This window comes from Canis lupus, chromosome 6 (genome assembly GCF_003254725.2).
Source record: "Canis lupus dingo isolate Sandy chromosome 6, ASM325472v2, whole genome shotgun sequence".
Taxonomy (NCBI): domain Eukaryota; kingdom Metazoa; phylum Chordata; class Mammalia; order Carnivora; family Canidae; genus Canis; species Canis lupus.
The window spans coordinates 65,329,266-65,351,683 of record NC_064248.1 but is presented as its reverse complement, the minus strand read 5'-3'; the positions used below and the strand labels follow the sequence as shown (position 1 = coordinate 65,351,683).

Sequence of the window (22,418 nt, the reverse complement as noted above, 5' to 3'; positions counted from 1 at the left end):
TTGAAAAGTTAAACAAAATTGATAAACCTTTAGCCAGATTCATTAAGAAATAAGGAGTGAAGATTCAAATAAATAAAATCAGAAATGAAGGAGAAAGAACAACCAACACCATAAAAATATGAAGGTTTATAAGAGAATATTAAGAAAAATTATATGCCCCCAAATGGACAACCTAGAAGAAATGGATAAATTCCTAGAAACATATAACCTTCGAAAATTGAATCAGGAAGAAATAGAAAATTTGAACAGACTGATTACTAGTAATGAAATTGGATCAGTAATAAAAAAGTCACCAAAACAAAAGTCTAGGACCAGATGGAATCAGAAGTGAATTCTGCAAAGCACTCAAAGAAGAGTTAATACCTATTCTTCTCAAACTATTCTAAAAAGTAGAAGAGGAAAGAAAACTCTCAAATTCATTCTGTGAGACCAGCATTACCCTGTTAACAAAACCAGATAAAGACACAACAGGTAAAGGTCAGTATCTCTGATGAACATAGATGCAGAAATCCTCAACAAAATATTAGTAAACTGAATCCAACAATACATTAAAAAATTCATTACAATCAAGTGGAATTTATTCCAGTATTGCAAAGGTGGTTCAGTATTCACCAATCAGTCCACATAATATGTTACATTAACAAGAAAAATAATAAAAATCATGATCATCTCAATAAATGCAAAAAATAATTTTACAAAGTATAACATCTATTCACAATAAAAACTCTCAATGAAAATGTAGAGGGAATATAACCTCAACATAATAAAAGGCCATATATAAAATCCTCACAGCTAATATCATGCTCAATGGTGAAAACCTGAGAGCTTTTCCTCTAAGATCAGTTACAAGGCAAGGATGTCTACTCTCATCATTTTTTTTTCAACATTAGTACTGGAAGACCTAGCCATAGCAATCAGACAAGAAAAAAAAAAAAAAAAAGCATCCAAATTGTTAAGGAAGAAGTAAAACTTTCACTCCTTGAGGATGACATAATAGTGTATGTAGAAAATTCTAAAGACTCCACCAAAAGACTACTAGAACTGAATAAATTAATTTACTTAAGTCTCAGGATACAAAGTTATTATATAGAAATTTGTTGCATTTTTACACACAAATAATGAAGCATCAGTAAAAGAAATTAAGAAAACAATCTCATTTACAATTGCACCAAAAGTAATAAAATACTTATGAGTAAACTTAACCAAGGAGGTAAAAGACTTGTACTTCAAATACTATAAAACACTGATGAAAGAAACTGAACATGACACAAACAAATGGAAAGATGTTCCATGCTCATGGATTGGAAGAAGTAATATTGTTAATACGTCTGTACTATCCAAAACAGTCTGCAGATTTAATGCAATCACTATCAAAATACCAACAACAATTTTTATAGAAGTGAAACAAATAATACTAAAATTTGTATGGAACAACATGGGTGGACCTAGAGGGTATAATCCTAAGTGAAATAAGTCAACCAGAGAAAGTCAAATACCATATGATTTCACTTATATGTGGAATATAAGAAGCAAAACAAAAAAAGAAAAACAAAAAATGGATTTATAAATATGGAGAACAAACTAGTGGTTGCCAAGAGTGGAGGTAGGTTGGGGGAAGGGTCAAATAGATGAAGGAGATCAAGAGTATACTTACCTGGATGAACACTGGATAATGTTGAATTGTTGAATCATTATACTTGCAACGAATATAACACTGTGTGCTAATTATAATTTTAAAAAGGAGTGGAAAATACTACATTAAAAAATAGTACTAGTAGGATCAATGTCAAGTTTGGCTTGTTTGTTCTTTAAGAGTTGGAATGTCTTGGATGAGATAGGGGCATTAGCCCTATTCTGTGGTCCCTCTTGTGAGTTTCCTCTTGCCCAAAAAGTGGCTGTGGGCTCCTATACCACCAGTAGTCTGGGAAGAGCCCAAGCTTTCTTAGAAGGATCCTTTTAGGGGAGAAAGAAGTAGTAGGGGAACACAGGAAAGTGGAACTGCGGAGTTGGGGTGCCTGCCCCTGCCCCAGAATGTACCTATCAGGGGAGAGGGGCTCAGAGTGGGGATGAGCACTTGGATTTTCCTTCTTTTTTCCTTATCAGAGTGCGAAGTGGAGTGAATATCTTTCTTTCTGGATAAATCCAGGGGTAGCCTGTCATTTTGTGGGACTGTTCTGCTTTTGTGCATGTTGAGTCTGACTGGGACAACAAATGGTCATCAGGGGCTTGGGAATCCCTGCAATAAAGGACCCCAGGGACCTTCACCAGATTTTTGAGTTGATTCTGGAAAACTAAACAAGCTCTCTGGATTTATCCCAGTTCAAAGTAGAAAACCGGTCTATAGTATTTGAGGGTTACCTCAGCAGGGCTCTAGGCCGTGCTATGCTAGTAGGCACCAGCATCAGTATAGTTGATTTTTATGTGGTTGGATTGGCCTGTGTGGGTGCCACATTGACTGTTTCATGTGTTGAATATCACCCCTGGCCTTAGGAGAAGAAAGAGTGTTGCCAAAACAGAACTAGTTCTATGAGAATATATTGAGATACAGTCTTTGTTTTGCTTCTAAATTTTTTTTTCATAATTTTTCTAGCTTCACTGTAGGAAGGTAATAAACATCAAAGCTGGCATAGTCAATGATCCCTTTCCAGAGATATGACCAGACAAGCCTCCTTTCATTGGGCTCTTGGGGAAAGTACATTCCCAGGAGGGGAGAGGAACATTAAACCATGTGTCACTCATTCTGCAGGAATGGAAATGTTGGTTCCTCTGGTTGTAATAATTTAGAGATTAAATGTTGGACATGTGACTGCAGGAAGGCTATGATTTGTTTTTTAAATCATAAAATCTTGTTTCTGTTTCTCATCCTGTATGCATCTCCTTTGGAAAGCCATATAACTTGTCCAGCATGCCATTGTATGGAATTGTGTCAGCAAGTTTGTGGTTCTCTCCATAAATCATGTCATGTAGAGACTGCTTTCATAAGCCAATCCCCCACCTGGCCACAATGCCCTGAAAAAAGAATGTGCTTTGTTATGTGATTGGAAGCTTCCAAATCGGTCTTGGCTGTTTTCTATTACTTAGGTCCTTCTAACTTTCCCTTAGCTATTATAGAAAAGTTGCCTTTACTAGGCTTACCAGCATCTAGTGGCCTGAAACTTTATCACAGGGAGTATCACTAATCATTTTCAATTGTGTGAAGCTTTGGGACCTGACTTCTGATAACCTGTAATACTCAGTACCACAACTGCCTTTTATTTTCCTGCCTACGTGTCACATCCTACTTGTTGGAACATGATATTTGTGGCTTGCAGAATCCCAAACCTAACCGAGTGATGGATGTGCTGTCGATGATTAATCCACATCTCTATGTAGTTTTGAGTCTATTGCTTTTCGATTGATTTGTGCTGAGGTTTAAGCAACTAACTGAATGGCTGCTAAGGCTTGATTCTTAACCGTAATACTTTTCCTAGGTGTTTGGGTGTGAATTCCAAAGAACCTGCTGACGGTCAGATAATAAACAAAACAAAACCCCACATAAGCTAAGAATATACAGTCTATACAGTCTGGCTAAGCATGTTGTCATGGCCAGGGAGGGCTACCTTTCTCTCCACACCCCGTCCCCCAACCAATGCCAGATGCTAATTATACTCTTTTGTTCTTAGCAGACAAACTAGTATCTGCTTGGTGCAGAGAGTTGTTCTTATTTGTTTCAACTTTGTTCCCTTTTATGTCTACCCCACCCATTTCCTTTAGAGCACAGGCAGCCAGAATGGAAGGGCTTCCAAAACCTTATTTTGGGCATTTTAGCTCCTACAATTCTGGGCCACTGAGGATGGCACATAGAGTAGCCTGAATGGGACTTAGCAAATTTTTGTACTATTTAGATATTTTGTTGAGAGGTGTTAGTTCCACTAGCATAGACAACTATTTTCTAGTGCATCTTTTTGTTTCAGGTTGTGTTTTATTGTTTTGTATATACATATTTGTAATTTATGTAAATAATATCAGATGATGTATCTCTCATTACGTTTTTCTTTATTCCTTTTTTTTGGGGGGGGGGACCTGTCCATGTTGCTTTGACAAAACCTCATATCTTGTTTCTAATTGCCACTCCATATTATACATTCAGCACGTTGATTCATCCATATTCCCAGTGATGGACTGAGGTTGCTTCCAGTATCCCTTCCCGTCATACCTATCACTGCAATGAAGTGACCAAGGTAAATACGTTTACCAATTAACTGATAGATTTTCTTCTTTAATGTATCTCTTATGTTTATGAAAAACTGAATTTATGAGATAAATTTTAGTTTTTGTTTCAATTTCTTTTTACCCTTTAAAAAATCGTTTAATATTTTACATAATGCTCCATGGTTTAAAGGTTACTTATAGATTAGTCAGTGCCCTTTGCTCGAAATTGATCTGTCTTCTCTTCTTGCTTAAATTCACAATTATCATAGTTTTCTGTTGTGCTCACTGGGTGACCTATATGTTTGAGAAGATAACTCAGTTTTGCATTTTTGTCATGGTAACAGTACCATTTCTATAATAATTCAAAATGTAAATTAAGAAAATCCAATACTACAACAGATACTGAAAATCTGTATAAGGTTGTAGGTGTCTTAGAAAAATTCTATGAAAAAAAATTCTACGCGTGACAGAGATAGAATGGCTAGAAGATGTGTTTTCCACATATTTTTCTTTGTCTTGAAAAACCCATCTGTTAGCTCTGCCATGGGTGGCTAACCCTATGGTTCAATATTTTCCTACTCTCTAGAATACTAAGCCAAGAGTAAACTGAAAATAATGTGGCTTTCTTCATGGAAAAGAATTCACAATATTATTTTGGAGAGGAATCTATGAAACGATGAGATTGTCCTTTACCCAAACTATCTTCTGAGCTAAGCTGCCAGAGGTGAGTTAGGAGCACCAAGTGTTATAAGACCTTCAACAAGTCTGGTTGTGGCAGGCTGTACTAGGATAACGTGCTTGACCAAGGCAGCCACGTGCAGACTGAGTTGTGATCTACAAAGGACCCCATTTGGGACTTAGTTCCAAAGAGGTGCTACAGTTTGAAAATGATTAATTGGAACAATTAGATCATTTGTATGGGGGTTCTTAGAACACAGGGAAAGACACTCATAATGGAGTAAAAAGAAGCAGCTGATAGAGAAATAAAATAGTTGAAAAAAGAAAATAATAGATTGATTTAATTTCTGTGGCATCCTAAAAAAATTCCAGCTTTCTTTAGACCTTTTAGAATATTGGGACTATTTTCTGTGTGATTCTGTTCTTATATATAATAATTATATAATATGTTATATATTATAATCTTATAATATATATTACATATATTAAATATATATTATATATATTTAAAACTGAACACATTCCAAGTAATGGCATAGAGGAAGGCAAAACACAAAGTTGAAAGTGGTCATGAAAACAATGTAGATTCTAATTTTAGTAATTTATATTCTAAGTATAAGTAAATAAAGAGGACATTGAACTCAAGAAAATATATTGGAACTCTTGAGTCACTATAAAGGGAATGACGTATTTAGCTCCGATTATGTCCATGTGTTTAAAATGGAAGGGATGATTTACAACTGATTTTTTTAATACAACAGCGATTGAACTTGGGACATTGTAATCTGCTGATGGAAGGTAAGGATATTGCCCATGGTTGAAAAGCTTCAAAGTGGTAGAAGTTGTGGGTCACAGAAAGTAATATCAAATATCTATGTCCTTAGCTCTATTTTACAGCCTCCTTGTAATTAGTTTACATGATGAGTTCTGATCAGTGGCCTATGTATAGGTGTGACATGTGTCATCTCCAGGCTATGATAGTCATGATAGTTGTGAATCTTTTCTGCCCTCTCTTTGCCTGTCTTGGTGATCCTGAAAGCCATGCGATGAGATGATGGGAGTCACAAAATAGAACTTGGGAAGTGAACTTCCCTGAAGAGTATCTAGACTTGCAGATGTTAGTGAGAATGGGTAATAAACTTTTACGTATAGAGCGACTGAGATTCTTGAGGTTGCTCGTTGCTTACTGCCAAGCTCATCCTGGGTGGGATTTGGATCCTAGGCAGTCTGTTTTACTAGAAATATATGTTCTACCCACTGCATTAAATTGGCTTTAGCAAAGTAGAGGGCTCTGAGATTGATGCATTCCCCCTTTGTCATCTCAAAAAATGGGGAAAATGAACCGCATCCAATAGGAGTGTTATAAAAGCTAAATGAAGTAACTGTTTTAAAATGTAGGTTTCATTTTTATTCACCTATGGTGGGGCCAGCGGATCAGGATCTGCTATTGAAAAGATAGCTTGTAACTTACAGTTCCCACGTGGAGCAGGTGCACACATTGCAGGGCCACATGGGGAAGCACCTGGGCTGGTCGGGCTGCAGAGGGAATGAGGGGCAAGAGACTATTTACAGTCTGTACTGTCAATCTAATCTATCTCTGTAATTCAAAGATATCTTCAAAAATGTGTTGTTGATTATGTTCACTTTTCTTTTGCAAAGCCCTAAATTAGTTCATGCTCTTCTCCCTGTTTGTGTTACTCTAACCTCCAAAATTAATGAGAATTAATCCTATTTATTTTGTAAGTCTCAGTGAATAACGTTTCTTCCAGGAGATGCTTCCTTAGTCTCACCCAACTTAGCCCCATCCTGTGCACCTTTCCCATCAGGCCTGTGTGAAGGGCCCTCCTCAGCCAATGTTAATTCCCTTACTGTATGCTCTCATAGCACCTATATTTCTCTTTTGTCATACTGACAGTTTTTTCATGATAATTCATTCAGTATTTGTCCGATTTTCAGCTGTTGGCTCCAAAAGAGTCTATTTTATTGCTACAATTCTAGCACCATGGTGCATGGTCCGTGCTCAATGCATGTTTGTGGCAGGACTTGAACCTGTGTTATTCTTCATAGCACTGGAGACTTTAAAACAATGCCTGGCTCCTTACAGATGCACAGTAAAAATTTGTTTGAATAAAATCAAGTGTAAATTCTCATAAAAATCCTCTAAGGCACAAATTGTTCTAAGAACTTTGAAGGGTGAGCAAATAGATGCTCAGGAAATGAAGACTTACTTGCCTAAGATGCTCCATAAGATGGAAGCACAATTGGGACTCCTACTGAATTCTTCCAAGTTCAGTGCGTGTCTTCCCTAAGATAATGCTTAGTCTGAATTAGCAGGTTGTTTGACAACAGTGGAGCATTTTAGTGTTTGTTGGTCTTTAATGTGCATCTGAGAATCTTGATCAGCCGCAGATTCTGAGTTCGTAGGTCTGAGATGGCATCTGAGACTCTGCATTTCTAACAATGCAGGTGATTCCCATGCTGCTGGTACAGTGACCACACTTTGAGTAGGAAAGATAAAGATTACCCACAGATTAATATTCCTATCATGTGTGCTTATAACTTCAACAGAGAATAAAGTAGAAATAAAGAAAAAAATAGTGTAAAGGCTTCTTAAGGGTAACAGTATTCAAGCAAGATTAGTTGCCTAAATTGATAAAATTCAATAGACAGTCGTTCAGCTCTACCTAATTTTGCTGCTGGGAAGAGTGGGAGGGTGTATAATTCTAAAACCAGACGCTTGTTTTTGTTTCACCTTCAATAATAAGTTGAAAATAACACAGTTTCAGTCAAAATGAACTCTAAGATTTATAATGGGCTTCTCATGTGATGGTACAGAGTCATTCCTTAGGATGCCATTTCCAGGGTGACCTGGAAAACAGACTTTGGAGACAGAGATTTACTTGTGTAGGAGGTTTACTGGGGAGCAAGGATAGCAGGATGGGTACAGGGAGAATTTGAGCATAATGTCTTTGCAGCAGAGCCCTGGCTGATCCTATGGGCAGCTCTGAAATGAAATGACCCTCACGGCTGTCCCAGATCCTGGCACGAGGCCTGGGTTTTCATACCCCCACGGAACCAGTCTTTGGGTGCAGACTGCCAGCCCAGGAGGGGTATCACTTAAATGAGGTGGCTTTGCCCAAGGATGATTCACAGAAAGGGACTCAGAGTGGCCAGTCAGCAGCCCTCACATCCAGAATCCGGGAATGGGAGCCCCAGCACAGAGGGGGTCCCACAGCATCATACATTGTTTCTAGTACTTAGGCAGTTCTCATGACTATCTTCACTACCATCTCTGGGTTTTGTAAATATTGTTCTGTAGACTCTCCAGAGAAATAGACTTTTTTGATGCAAAGAACTGGAGGTGGCTAGGAAAGAGTGGGGCCAGGGAGAGTGAGTTGGACAGCAGTAGTCTACTACTTAGACCTAATGTTAGGCATATTCAGAGCTCTCTGAAATAATGACTACTACAAAAATTTCATTATACCCACACCGTGTCTATTGGATCCACCCACATGTCTGCCCCTTATATTTTCTAACTTTTCCCTTCTTGGTTTCTCTATTATAAAATGGGGGCTTTCAAACAGATGATCTATAAAATCCCAGACAGTTTTAATAAAATTCTGATTATATAACTCTTTCTCCTTCTAAATCCCTGCCCTTATCAACTGGCTCAGAGAACAGAAACTTGGCTTAATCCAAAGATGTTTTTTTGCCCACAAACATCTATTCCAAGAAATACCTAAAAAGAAAAAGGAACAATTGGAATAAGTGTGCACCCTTTTATATCACATATCTCTTTTAAACTAAAAAATCTGCTTAAAATTTATTTTAACTTCATAGAAAATTTGGAATATAGAGAAAACAGAAGAGAATAATCTTAACTTACCTTTTAACATTTAATTCTGTTTTCTCTTTCCACTTTCTATATACTTTAATCATATAGATGCAATTTTGCGTCCTTTTTTTTTTCATTTAACGTTGAATATCCAAAGATTTCCCATATGTACTGAATTTTTTGTCACTATATTCAAATGCCTTCATATTATTTTGAACAAAATAAATTAGAATTTATTTAACACTTCAAATTTGGGAGTTTTATTATTAGTATTATTTTTTAATTTGCTTAGTGGGTGTAGCTTTATCCACAACCTTTTCCTAAAAAAATTGGATGATGTCTTAGGATAGAATCCCAGAAGTAGGAAATGAAGCAGATTTTAAGGTTGAGGAAAGCAGGTAAGGTAATCAGGGCAACAGAGGAGATCAAGCCCCCAAACAATGTTTTCTCAACAGTGTCTGCCTTCTTCTCTATGTCCATTTGAAGATGACATTTATTAGTGACCAGACCACAATCTGATTGTTTTACATAGTCCAAGAATGGCAGTAAACATCACAGAAGGGAGGGAGGGAGGGAGGGAGGAAGAAGCTACAAAAGAGCAAACAAATTTCCATTATCCTTACACATTTATGGGTTTTGTAAATTGATCTTCCAGTTTCCCCTTAACTAAATGACACTTACCTCATTTGGGGGGAACATAATCAAACAATATCGCTTTGTACTATATTTTTGCGAAAGTCTTTGTGTGGTGAACAAGGAGGCGGACTGTGGGAGTCATTCTCCACTTCAGGCAGAATATTATTATTCTAATATGTGGTTTGGAACGAGGGTGTGAAGTTCTCCTTTGTCGGAGACGTAGAGGAGAATGGAATGTTATTTCTCATTTGGGAACACAGTTCTGGAAGAAAAATGATCAACTTCTCAAAACAAAGCCTCTTCTACTTCTAAAAATTAGAAAACTAAAGCAAAAGGGTAAACTCTTAGGTCAACTTATTTTTTCTTTTTTCTCTTATAAAAACTTCCTTATGTTCTACTAAGTTTTCTTTCTCTCTCTTCCTCTTCCCTCCCTCCCTCCCTTCCTTCCTTCCTTCCTTCCTTCCTTCCTTCCTTCCTTCCTTCCTTCCTTCCTTCCTTCCTTCCTTCCTTCCTTCCTGTGTCCCTATTTCTCAGTTCCCTCATTTCTCTCCCTCTTCTTTTTCTATTTGTTACAGGTGACCAGCAATAGCAGTTAACCTTGAAAAATAGCCTGTGAAAATTTCCAAGGTACCTAGCCATAGATAACTTCGTGGATTCCCTCTGCTTACCTGGTAGAAATAACAGGTCAAACCCAGGAGCACTGGGTAATGTCTAATTGCTTTTTTGGCATAGCTCAGCCAAAGTACAAACACTCTTCGTGGAATTTGGACTTGGTATTCACAGATGAACAATTTCTTGTTCATAAATATTCTCTACTCAGGTCAATGCAAGTCAGCCCTGATAAGTAAAATTAGTATCAGAAAAAATATCTATCATGGTCACCTGTTGCAGTTAATGATCATCCTACCATTCATTCTGTGGCTTTTAGAGGTATAGTAGGCTTAGGTGGGCTAAGAAAAAAGCAGGGAGCATCTTTGTGAGTTCTTTTTCAGCAGCTGCAGATAACTTCCTTTGAGCAGAGCACTTAAGCCCTTAGAGTCTCAGTTTACAGCTCTGTAAAAATGAGTCCAACCATCCTAACTGACCTCTGGAGTGATTTCATGCAGTACTAATAAAAATTATGGAAAGCAAATATCAAGTGCTAGACAAACATTTAAGGATAATTTTCTCCTGTTTAATGGTTTTGAGTTCCTGGGCTTTTCCCTTTCTTTTTTTTTTTTTTTTCCTGACTTATCTTTTCCTTCTCTGCATCCTCCTTTCTATGCCAAGGGCAGTGCTTCAGCAAGACTACTGGAACCGTTTGTGTTGGAGATACCTGCTTTTCTTCTATAATGTTTCTAGTATATAGCCTGTAACGTGTCTATGAGTGACCGAATTCACTATTGCAAAACTCAGGAGTGTACATTTTCAATAGAGCAAGTAATGCAGGCACAGCTATCCACAGACTTTGCTCCCTATATGAGTCAATCTAGAAAACATACTTGAAACTGGTAATACCACATTTGAAATGATTTGGATTCTAGGGAGTGCTTATTTCTGAAGCTCTCATTGATTTATTCATTCAACTATTATATATTAAGCTTCTATTTGTATTCTTTTGCTTTTCAGTTATAGGAATTGAGCAGTAAAGAGTAGTAAGGTCTATGCTCTTAGTTGGGAAATGTATACATTATCAAGAAAGCAAATTACACACCAATTTCAAAAAAAGCTGTAAGTTCTGTAAAGATAGTAAAATAGGTTTGTATGGGACCCTATGAAAGGGAGAACTCCTTAAATTCAGTGGTCAAGGAAGGTTCTTTGAGTGGTGGCAGCTGCTCTGAGACCTAAGTGATAAGAAAACATAAACCATCAGGTGAGATATGTTCATGTGCTGCCACCACCACATCTATCCACCTCATGAACTCTGCCCTCCTCCCTAGTGCTGTGGGTGTGCACCCCTGCTTGTCAGCCTCACTTGTCAACTGGATTCCATCTTCTCTTTATTGCTCAAGGGAATCAGATAGCAATCATTTCTTTGATCTACTGCAAAACCAAATTTTCACTTTCTCATGGTTCATTCCCGTTGATACATAGGCAAATTGTAGTTTTTTTTTTTCTATCTTAAATGCTCTGACTCTGCATCACTCACCAGTTACTACCTCAATTATCCACTCCCTTTTACTGGAGTTGTCTTAAAATCTTTCGTCTTCGTCTTTGGAGCCACTCCAATAATGTTTTCATCCTCAGCACTCATTGAAGCCACTCTTACCTGGTTCACTGATAATCACAATGTTGATAAGGCCTGTGATTATCTAAACCTGACCTATCAGTAGTGGTTGACAGAGTCCATTGCTCTCCCTCTAGAAACACCTGCTTCACTTGAAATACAGGATACTACACTAGCCATGTATCTGCTCCCCACCCTACCCGCTCCTTTCCACAGCCTTTGAGAGCTTCCTCTTTTCTGTTCTAGCTTTTGGAGTTCTCTGTAGCTCAGTTCTCACATTTTTCTTCTTCTCCATCTATATTTACCATTTATTTATTTATTATTTTAAATATTTTATTTATTTATTCATGAGAGACAGAGAGGCAGAGGGAGAAGCAGGCTTCACACAGGGAGCCTGATGTGGGACTCGATCCCGGGACTCCAGGATCATGTCCCGGGCTGAAGGCAGGTGCTAACCTACTGAGCCACCCAGGGATCCCCTGTATTTACCATTTAGATAATTTTCCAGATTTAAATTCTGTCTCTATGTTGGTGACTCCCTAATGTATCTCTCCAGGCTGGAGGCCCAAACTCTTATATCCAGGTGGTTGCCTGATATGTCCAAACACAAGCCTAATAATATTTCAGTGTAACATGTCCAAAAAAATCCCTGTAGCCTTAGAAAATGATTTATCCTTTTGACCAAAAGGGGAAACATGGAAGAAGACATAGTTTTGTGATAGAAACTAAAGCATGCAGTTTTGGACCACTGTATACCAAGGTCACTGGTCATGTTGGGCAAAATTTCAAGAGACTACCAGGGCCAGAGTTAAAGAATTAGGGGAATGTTTCTAATTTTTCATGCAGTATAGCTGTCAGAGATAAGATTTTTGTTCTCCTCTGACCATCTACCAGTATGATCTTGGGAATCTAGAAAAGAACAAATGGTTTGTTGTTTTTGGTGTATTTATATTCCGTTTTTGAAATAGCTTGTGTCATTTGATGGAGGCAATATATGATAAATAGATATGTTTATCCTATTTATATTATAGTATAAACATTTATATCATTTATACTGTTTTAAGTATTTGTTGGATGCAAATAATCACTAACATTGTTGTAGATGCTGAACAATCAAATACTGTGATGTATGTGATATTGAAAAGCTTACCATCTCGTAAGACCTATAAAGCATGTACCATTATAAGCAGAAATAGTAGTAGGCAATTCAGACACTTTACCAAGTGTAATTTGATATGAATAAGTTTTAGCCCTATATAATGATAATGTATCAGGAGGCAATACCCTTATGTTACTTGAAGGGTATGAAATTTGCTATTGTAAGTCAGTTTAACTAAAACATCTCCTAAAATAATTCAGCAGAGACAAAAACTGTCTAATATGCCAAATTCAGATATTCTCTTGGTTCATTATAAAAATTAAATTGCTTTATATTGGTTAGATTGATACTGAATATGATATTCAATTTGAAAATGTCAGGGGGAAATTCAGAAAATCAAACTTGTAAGGCATACATCCCGTGTAATTCTAATTAGAGAATTGTTTTCTATCCGATTCCTATTTAACACAAAACAAAACAAAGAACATTAACAGTTTCCTGCATGAAAAGATTTAAGGTAAATAAAGAAATGAGAAATTTCTACATAGGTGAGCTCGCTTCTTTTAATTATAATTTTTAAAGGGAAAAAACCAATTAGAGTGCACTGAGTTTAGAAAAACCAAAACATTTGGTTACCATACTTGTGTGTGTTTTTTAAATGCTTCAAGTTCCCCAAGTTTATGAGCCCAGAACAAACACAATTAAAGTCACTGGGGAAAAACACTTAAGGAGCTATTTTGAGATATACACAACTTCTCATAAGTCAACAATTGATATATTCAGGATGCTTAGCTTATGGGGACATGCGGTTTTAAGGGGATGAAATGGAGAATGAGGAAATGTGGGGATAGAAAAGTTTACAGATCATTGACCAGCATATGCATCACTGCTGTCATCCTTGCTACTGGGTCTGTGGTTTATATTTACAGAGTTTTGGCCACTTGGCTAAGCTGAGCATCACCAGCTGCTAAATCATGTACCCTGTCTCATTGGCTTTCTGGTGGAATCCTCATTAGGTTTGTTTTCTGGGGGCAGTGTGCCTTCCTCTCCCTTTTTTCTGTGTCTCGTGGGTGTGCAAACAATACTGAATTCTCTTGGAAATGGTTCCTGGAGCTCTGAGCCAGCAACGAGAACTCTCAACTTTCTCTTGTGATAAATATCTCCCTCAGTCCTCTTTAGTGACTTTTCATCTCTGGTGCTCTCCTGGCAGCCTCTTGACATCTGCTTCAACCCGCTGCTTCCTATATCTCAGGAGGGAAGCTGGGAATTTTGATTTGTAAAGGGGTGCTTTTCATTGAAGCCAGAGTTCTTTTGTGGCTTTCCTATACAATCTTATCTGTCTCTGGAAATGTGATCTGCATGATAGATGTGAACAAATGAGTGATGTGTAATTTCTTCTCTCTGGATCATCAGTTTTTCCCCAGTTGACTGGCAAATTTGCAGATTTCTACAGAGCCGACACTTTCAGTGGGAAAGGAAGAAGTGAAGTCTCAGGCTACGGCTGGCTGGAAGCCTGTAGTGGGCCAAATGTTACAATACATGTTGGAAATGCATAATATAAAAGAAGAATATTCTTCTTTCCAGGTTGTGCTTTTATCAAACTGCCATTTGCCTCTCCCACTGTCCCTGTCCCACTTCTGTTTAAAGCTCTATTTTTGTCCTTCCTCTCATTCGTCCCAGAGAGACAGTCAAACATCATAAAAAAGCTTTGGGAAATAAAAATGCCTTCAACCGGGAGAGCTAATCAGCAGGGATCCAAGATTTCAAATCTCTGCCAGGAAGTGGCTTCAGACACTTGGAGCCTGAAGATGGAAAATCCTAACCCTTGGTGTTGCTTAAGGTTCCAGCAAGGAGGGAAGGAGTTCCCATAAAATGGAGCCAAGGTCACCACAGAGTGCAAAGAGTTAAATGGGCTTAATTGCAATTGGCCAGCTTGCACTGCGGGTCCCATCTCCCAAACCTGGTGATTCAGGGTCTGCTCCAAGTCTCTCCTCCGTCCTTGTGACTTCCCGTGCTTAATTGTAAATTATCCTTCCTTCTCTCATTTTCCATTTTCCTTGTGTCAGTGAAGTGAATCAAAGAAAAGGGCTGGGACTGAGCTCCCACTGAAAAAAAAAAAAAAGAAAGCAGCACTCAATGCCTGTGAGGGCCCACTCATGCCGGGCACTGGAGCTGGTGTCATTAGGGAGCTTGTTAACTTCAGATCTTCTTCGTTTTACATTTTTTTGGTGATACATTTTATAGAAACCCACCCCGGGGAGAGAAGGGCCAGTTGCCTCTTTATTACACTGTAGAAGAGCCACATTAGCGTTCCAGTCTATATATTATGAAATTAAGTGGATACCCTTGGGGTTAATTCCTTGTTGTAATTGTAATGAAAAGAAACAATTTCTAACCCTCCATTTAAGATCTATAACTATTAAAATCCACTAGTCTTAGAGACTCCTGGGGCCAGTGGAGTGCTTCAGTGTGTATGAAAGAGGGCACTCCTACAGTGTCCAATATCAGTAATTTAAAAAATAACAACCTCCAAGAGGGAAAACTAACAAATGGGTTTTCCATTTAGCCCCTCCCTGCTGTTTACTCGTGGTGTGTTATATTCATCAACTGTGTGAAATTATATGCATATTAAAATTACGGGCCTGGGTTCTAGGATTTCGGTTGGGCCGAAAGAGGAGGGAAAGGGTACAGCATGATGCTCTTCAGGATAAAATTTAGAGTGAATCATAAAGGATGGAGTTGAAAGAATTGGGAAAATTGACCATGTTCTTCAAAAAAAACCCCAGTACCTTCCTTGCTCATCTGCCTTCTCCAGAGCCTCTTCTGCTTATCTTAGAGTAGTTTCAACACAGGCTTTCAATTGCAAATGGATACATGTGTTCCTTTATAGTATTTAGCCTGCTATAATTCAGTTTATTGTTAGCGGCAAAAAATGTACATTCTGCATATGACATCTGATTTAATTTCTTTATTAGAGCTATTACAGCCATTAAAACACCAAATTTACTAGTGTATTATCATCTGACACAGCATAAATCACTGGTTGGTACATGCTCAGGGGACGATGACAATAATTTAAAATAAAAGAAAGGGACGTTTCAGTTCATAATAGAGTTAGTGTATGAAAAAGAAAGACTTTGTGAGGCTTCTAAGATTTCTGGTGGGAGTTCTTTTTAATAAATGTATTTGTTCAGTTGTGGTTGACATGATCATAGCTCTTTTTATTTCTCTCCTTTCACTCATCATAATATGAACTGCTTCAGAAGAAAGGAAAAGCAGTTGCATGCTTGACAGAAAAGGAGCAAACTAAGAAATAATTGTATTAAAAATTTTTATTCTGTTGCCTCAAGAAATGTGATGAAAAGTTCCATTTAGAGATTTTTCTTTTTGATAATTCATTGCATTGCATGTCACAACTTATTGGTGAAAAGTTTCATTTTGGGTGAATAGTTCCTGCTAATTCATGCAGCATAGCTCCTGGTGACTTTATGTATGTGTGTGTGTGTGAGGTGCTTCAGAATGCTCATGAAAAGTCATTACTCCTCTATTGTTCTCATGCCATTTGCAAATCTCATTGTTCCCAAATTTGTCTCCTATGTAGTCATTTCAGAATGCCAGCAGAGGGCTGGTAATGGCCCATCATGTTTAGGTCACTGGCTTGTATCCGAACCAGGCAGGTGGTCTGAGTGAAATTAGCAGGCCTGTCTCACAATTCAGTTCCCAGCTTTCCCGGGTCCACTCCATCAAAACATTTTGCCAGTCTTGTGACTCAGCTTCCCACTTGTCCTTAATTGGCCACTTTGGAGAGAAGCTTTTGAGGTGCTCAAACATGAATTTGGCACTGTAAGTGAGAACTGCTTTGCACTGAGTCTACCTGGGAGTGCCTAATTCCTAATATGAGAGATTATTTTTTATTTTTAATCATTTATTTTGAAACAATTTCAGACTTACACGTATTTGCAAAAACCTTACAGAAAGTTCACATATACCCTTTACCTCCCCTAATATTAAAACATACTTATCTATGGCACAGTTGTTAAAACTGCTGTCATGCTACTAAATGAATTACAGTTTATTTAATTTTTTTTTTTTTCAAATTCAGAATTGTTCAAGTGTCATCTGTTTTTCCTTTAGTGTTTGTTTTTTTTCTTTTTTTCCTGTTCCAGGATCCAATCCAGGGTACTTAACATTGCATTTAGTTACGATTTCCTCTTAGTTTACTTGAGTCTGTGACAGATCTTCAGTCTTTCCTTGTCTTTCACGACCTTGACATTGTTTAGAGTACTGTACAATATTTTGTCGAATGTCTTTTGAATTTGATTTGTCCACTTTGAATTTGGTTTTTCCAACATTAGATTAAGGCTATACATTTTGTGCAAAATACTACAGACATGACGTGTGTCATATGCAGGGTATATCGTGTGGCTTAGTCTTGTTATTGGTGATATTGATCACGAACACTTGGTTAAGGTATTATATCCTTGGTTTCTCTACTGTAAAGTCACTATTTTTCCTGATATAGTAATTTCAGTATTCAAAATTTTAAACAGTTTGCCAGGAGGTTTGTGTTTGTATGTGTATTTCAAGGAGGAAAAAAGGAAGTTTTCCTTCTCTCTAAGTTTTGTGTTTAAGTAATCCTAACTTTTTTTTTTTTCACAATCTGCATTTTGCAATTCAGGTAATATTGAAGAAGCTCAACTAATTGATGTAAAATCATCCTTGGTGCTGTGGCCTTACAACAAGAACTGTAATCACAGAGGATGGGAACAATATAAGCTTGTGGCTTGTACTTGGAGGCAAGGAATCTGTGAACCTGGTCAGTGGCAAATATTGGCATTTATTTCTGGGCCAGGCAGTTTAGTGAAATTTGGAGTGATTTGAGCTATATTCCTGAAATCACTTTTATTTCATGAATTTGTGGTTTGGTTTTTTTTTTTTTTTTTTTTTTTTGGTACATGTCTATTTCTCCCACTGTATTATACCAAGAGGTTGGGGATTGTAAACCAATATGGTCCATGACCTTGTTTGGGTCTGCAACTTTAACCTTGTAGCATAACATATTCACAGGTTCCAGAAAATGGAATGTGGAAGTCTTACACATTTACTGGGGGACTGAGTGAGACTAACATTGTTAGTAGGAGACTAACAATATGAGTAATCAAAACAGTAGCAGGGGACAGTGTCCTCTTTCTACTGTTTTTTTGAGGGCTTGTAACATGCTAAGTGCTTGTGCTTCGTATTTTACATGCTATAAATATATACATACATATATACATATATATATAATGGGTATATGATGGGTTTTATTCTATTTTTCAGATGTGGAAGGCTTATGTAATTGATCTTCATCCTTGATTACTCCTCACTTTAAAAAATTTTGATCTAATATTTAGAGCAAAGACAACAAATAGGATGGCAAAGTTTCCCTCTAGCTCAGTTCCCTTTCTGCTTTTCTATTATCCATCATCTATTTCTATTATCTGCTTTTCTATTAAACCTTTGAAGCCTTGGAATGCCAAATCAGAACCAAAAAGTAAAGATAGCCATGGATATATCAAACAAACTATAAATTGAGAAAATAAAAATAAAAAAACTTTGTTAATATACTTTTTAAAGATTTTATTTAATTATTCATGAGAGACACAGAGAGAGAGGCAGAGACACAGGCAGAGGGAGAAGCAGGCTCCATGCAGGGACCCCGATGTGGGACTTGATCCCGGGACTCCAAGATCACGCCCTGGGCCAAAGGCAGGTGACAAACTGCTGAGCCACCCAGGGATCCCCCTTTGTTAATATTTTAAGTGACAAGATGCATATAAGAGAAATAGAAACACTGAACTTCCCTCTCAGGGGTTGTAAGTCTTCAACAGTCATGTTTTCCTTATCAAATTACATAGGTCACCTTGGAGCTGATCTAGATCTGGAACTGAATTACTAAAGGAGGTTAATTGTGAAATTAATGTTATTGCAATTGATTATTGTTAGGCCACAGGAAGAAAAAAAATTCTGAGAGCTCTTAAATTTAGTGAAAGTTACAACCACATTAAAAATTTGCATCAAGTTGTTATGGAAACTCAGAAAAGCTTGCAAAGGAGGTTATAACCATAGGATCATGCAGTTATTGCAACTAAAGTTATATTTATCAGGATGAGCAAAATTTTCTTCCTTTTGGCTTAGAGCACTGAAGCATCATGACTTCCTCTCTCAGCTTTTCCTGTTTTTGTTGGGCTATGTCTTCAATGTCTACCTGGCACTATTGACATCCTCAGGGGCCAGCAATTGGTGAAAACTATCCCACCACTGAACAAAGATCCTTCTGAAAGCAGCTAACAGATTATGTATTGGATCATTCCTGCCTCTGATATTTTGCAGATCAACTGTATAGGGAGCTTTAGATATCTAAAGACTGCCTTTCATTCGTGGTCCCTTTACTCAGGGCATAATATTTCTGACATGTACTCTAACTATTGGAAATTGTCTCAATTTCCAAAAACTAGGACTACAAAGTTCTCTTGCAATTTTCCCAACTGCAGCTTATTCCCCAGTGTCTGTGCGTGTTTAATCTTTAGACCTTCTTAAATGAAACTTTTGAAAAGTGACCTTTTTTTATATTGAAGTTGAGACATTGTTTATGCATAATTTAGATTAATCCCTTTGCTTTTCACATGCACATGTACAATTTGTTTGATCTTTAAACTGGCTACTCCATTCAACAAAATAAAGTGGTTGATGATTATGTTTTTCTTTTTTTTTTTTTTAAGATTTTATTTATTTATTCGTGAGAGACACAGAGAGAAAGGCAGAGACACAGGCAGAGGGAGAAGCAGGCTCCATGCAGGGAGCCTGATGTGGAACTTGATCCTGGAACTCCAAGATCACACCCTGGGCCAAAGACAGGCGCTAAACCACTGAGCCACCCAGGAATCCCCAATGATTATGTTTTTCTAAATTGACTAGCCAACTCAGTCAAACAAGATTATGTTCACTATACATGGAGACACTGTTCAACAGAGCTCTAAAATTAAGAGAGCCAAACCCTTCTCCTATGCAAAGGTGACTGTATTAATCAGATTTCTCCAGAAAAATAAATCTTATTAGTTATATCTTATTAGTTTTGTTTATATGCATACATACACACACACACACACAGAGAAAGAAAAAGAAAGAGATTTATTGTAAGGAACTGGCTCATGTGATTATGGAGGCTGACAAGTTCTAAGATCTGCAGGGTGAGTTGGCAAGCTGGAGATCCAGGAAAGCCAATTATATAGTTTCAGTCTGTGTCCAAAGGCCTGAGAACCATGATAGTGGAGGTTGTATTTCCCGTCCAGCGGGTGGTAGACTTCAGACGGAGGAAATGCTGATGTTTCAGTTTGAGTGCAAAGTCAAAAAAGCCAGTGTTCTAGTTTAGAGGCCATTAGGCAGGGAGAATTTTGTTACTCAGGGGAGGATCGCCTTTTTGTTCTATTCAGGCCTTCAACTGATTGAACAAGGCCCACACACATTCTGAGGGCCAGTTGGTTGATCCAGATGTTAATTAATCTCATTCAAAACACCAGAGACAGACACACATGTTTGACCAGATATCTGGACGCTCATTGCCTAGTCAAGTTGACACATAGAATTAATCATTACAACGTCTAAAGTTTATTTTAAAATGTTTAAAAACATTATCTTTTGCCAGTTATGACCTCCATTCTAGGACATTGTCCAGGGAGCTCCTTTTTTTCCCCCCCTTTAAACATTAGAATGTTTGCTAGGGTCCAGGTAACATTAACCATTAAAGGGACAATGAATGGCAAGATATTTGCTTCCTTATTCTACATTGATCTCAAGGACTAACAGAGATATTTTGGTCTACTTTATTAAAATCCCAGAGGCGGAGTATCTGGCATCTATAGGCATGATATTCCCTAGTTTATAATTCCTTCTCAGGGTAGTCCTGTATTTTTGATAAGCCACATTTGTATGGTAGCTTTCTCTGATGCCTGGAAGTCCTCTTGTATATGCCTCTGCCTGTGACTCCTTCAGCTCATGCTACTGGCTCATTGTCATTCTGTTGACATCTGAGGAGAGGGCGCCATGGATCCTGTACCTAAATGCTGCAGAAATGATGATTAGAGGGAGAAACATCAGTGAGTCATTGTGGAAAATGTTCTTCCTGTAAATAAAAAGGGGAAATGTGTTGTTGCAGTTTATAAACCAACCATAGCATCAAGACCCCAACTATTTAAGGTACACCTGATAGTTTTCAAAAGAAGAGATGAGCTCAGTAGGATTTCTGGGCGTTACACATTTGATTTTAAATGGATTTTGGTGGGAAAAAATACATTTCGGTTATTTTAAAGAGTTTAAGGTGCCAGGAAAATAAATTTTATTTGGAAATGCTTAAGCTTTTGAATATTCTGGCTACATTTCCAACATTTTAGTTCATTGAACCTGGCTGATCAACTTATCTTTTGCCTTAGAGTATTTTATTAGTGATTATTTTAGAGCATTAAATCCTATATTCCTATAATCCTAATACCCAAACACAATTAACTTCTTTTTATGATCCTATCAAAAAATTTTATTTGTATTCTGTATGGTTCTGTGCAGCTGTGGTAAAAAGTCATATCTTTATAAGACATTATTTATTTATTTATTTATTTGTATCTAGCCCCCATTGAAAGTCTCCCTTCTTTTGGGAAAATTTTGTCTTCCATCTCCAGTCCTTATGCAGTGTCAGCCATGATGATACAATGAAACTGTTATGTGGGATAAGCAAGCATTTTCTGTTTCTACCACTATTTTTTTTTTTAAAGAGAAAGTATTCCTTTTGTTTTTAAAGATTTTCTTTATTTATTCATGAAAGACACAGACAGAGAGAGAGAGAGGCAGAGACACAGGCAGAGGAAGAAGCAGGCTCCCTTCAGGGAGCCTGATGTGGGACTTGATCCCGGGTCTCCAAGATCACGCCCTGGGCTGAAGGCAGACGCTCAGCCGCTGAGCCACCCAGGAGTCCCTCTACCACTATTTGAAATAAATATTAGGTAAGGAATCTACTGTTCTAGAGGCAGGCAAAATACTTTGCAAGACTCGTGAAGTCAAGTTTATTGAACTAAACAGTAATATTCATATAGAATGTTATATATACACACATACATATATACACACAATATAAAATATTTTTAAAATATACTTTTGAGGAAAACCTGTCTTTTGCTGAATTACCTTTTGGTTTGTTCTTTAAGATAGACTATTTAATACACAATTAAGTGTTTAAGAATGGCCTTTTAGAAAGGAATATGGTGGACCCCATATTCTATTTTTAAGACAGTGCTGTTCTCATGACAATTATTAAACTCCCCAGGCCCGGTGATGTCTGTGTGCTTAGTAAAGAAAGCTAAGTGTGTTAATGCCTCTGAATTGGCAAATGTATTTTAAATAAAACACATTTTGATTTTGAAACATGGTGCCAGAGGATGTCATTGAAGGTAGAAACATATGGCCGTCACTGGCGTCCGGATAAGGGCCCTGAAGTTTTAAAATCCTAATGCTTCCTGCATAACTGAGCTCTGAGAGGGGGAAATGAAGAAATTATCCTTTCTTGATACCCCAGAGTACTGCACTATCAAGTGCATTATGGTGGTTTTATACCTCCTAAAGAGGATCATTAGTCTATTTCTCTACAACAATTTTTATGTTTTTTAATGTACATCAGTGTGGAAGGAATATCTAACTAACCTGTTTATAAGGATCATAAAAGATTGTTTTTCCTCTTAAAATTACAT

General features: G+C 37.4%; 1 long non-coding RNA gene across 3 annotated transcripts in view; it reads left to right on the top strand.

Annotated features, from left to right (window-relative positions):
• The window catches only part of LOC112640998 (uncharacterized), a 297,942-nt gene that overhangs the window by 23,592 nt on the left and 251,932 nt on the right, over nt 1–22,418 (top strand). For all 3 annotated transcript variants that reach the window (XR_003124408.3, XR_007411562.1, XR_004816897.2), the window contains exon 2: nt 4,130–4,220. This is a non-coding gene — a long non-coding RNA (uncharacterized LOC112640998). The remainder of the gene's footprint in view (nt 1–4,129; nt 4,221–22,418) is intronic.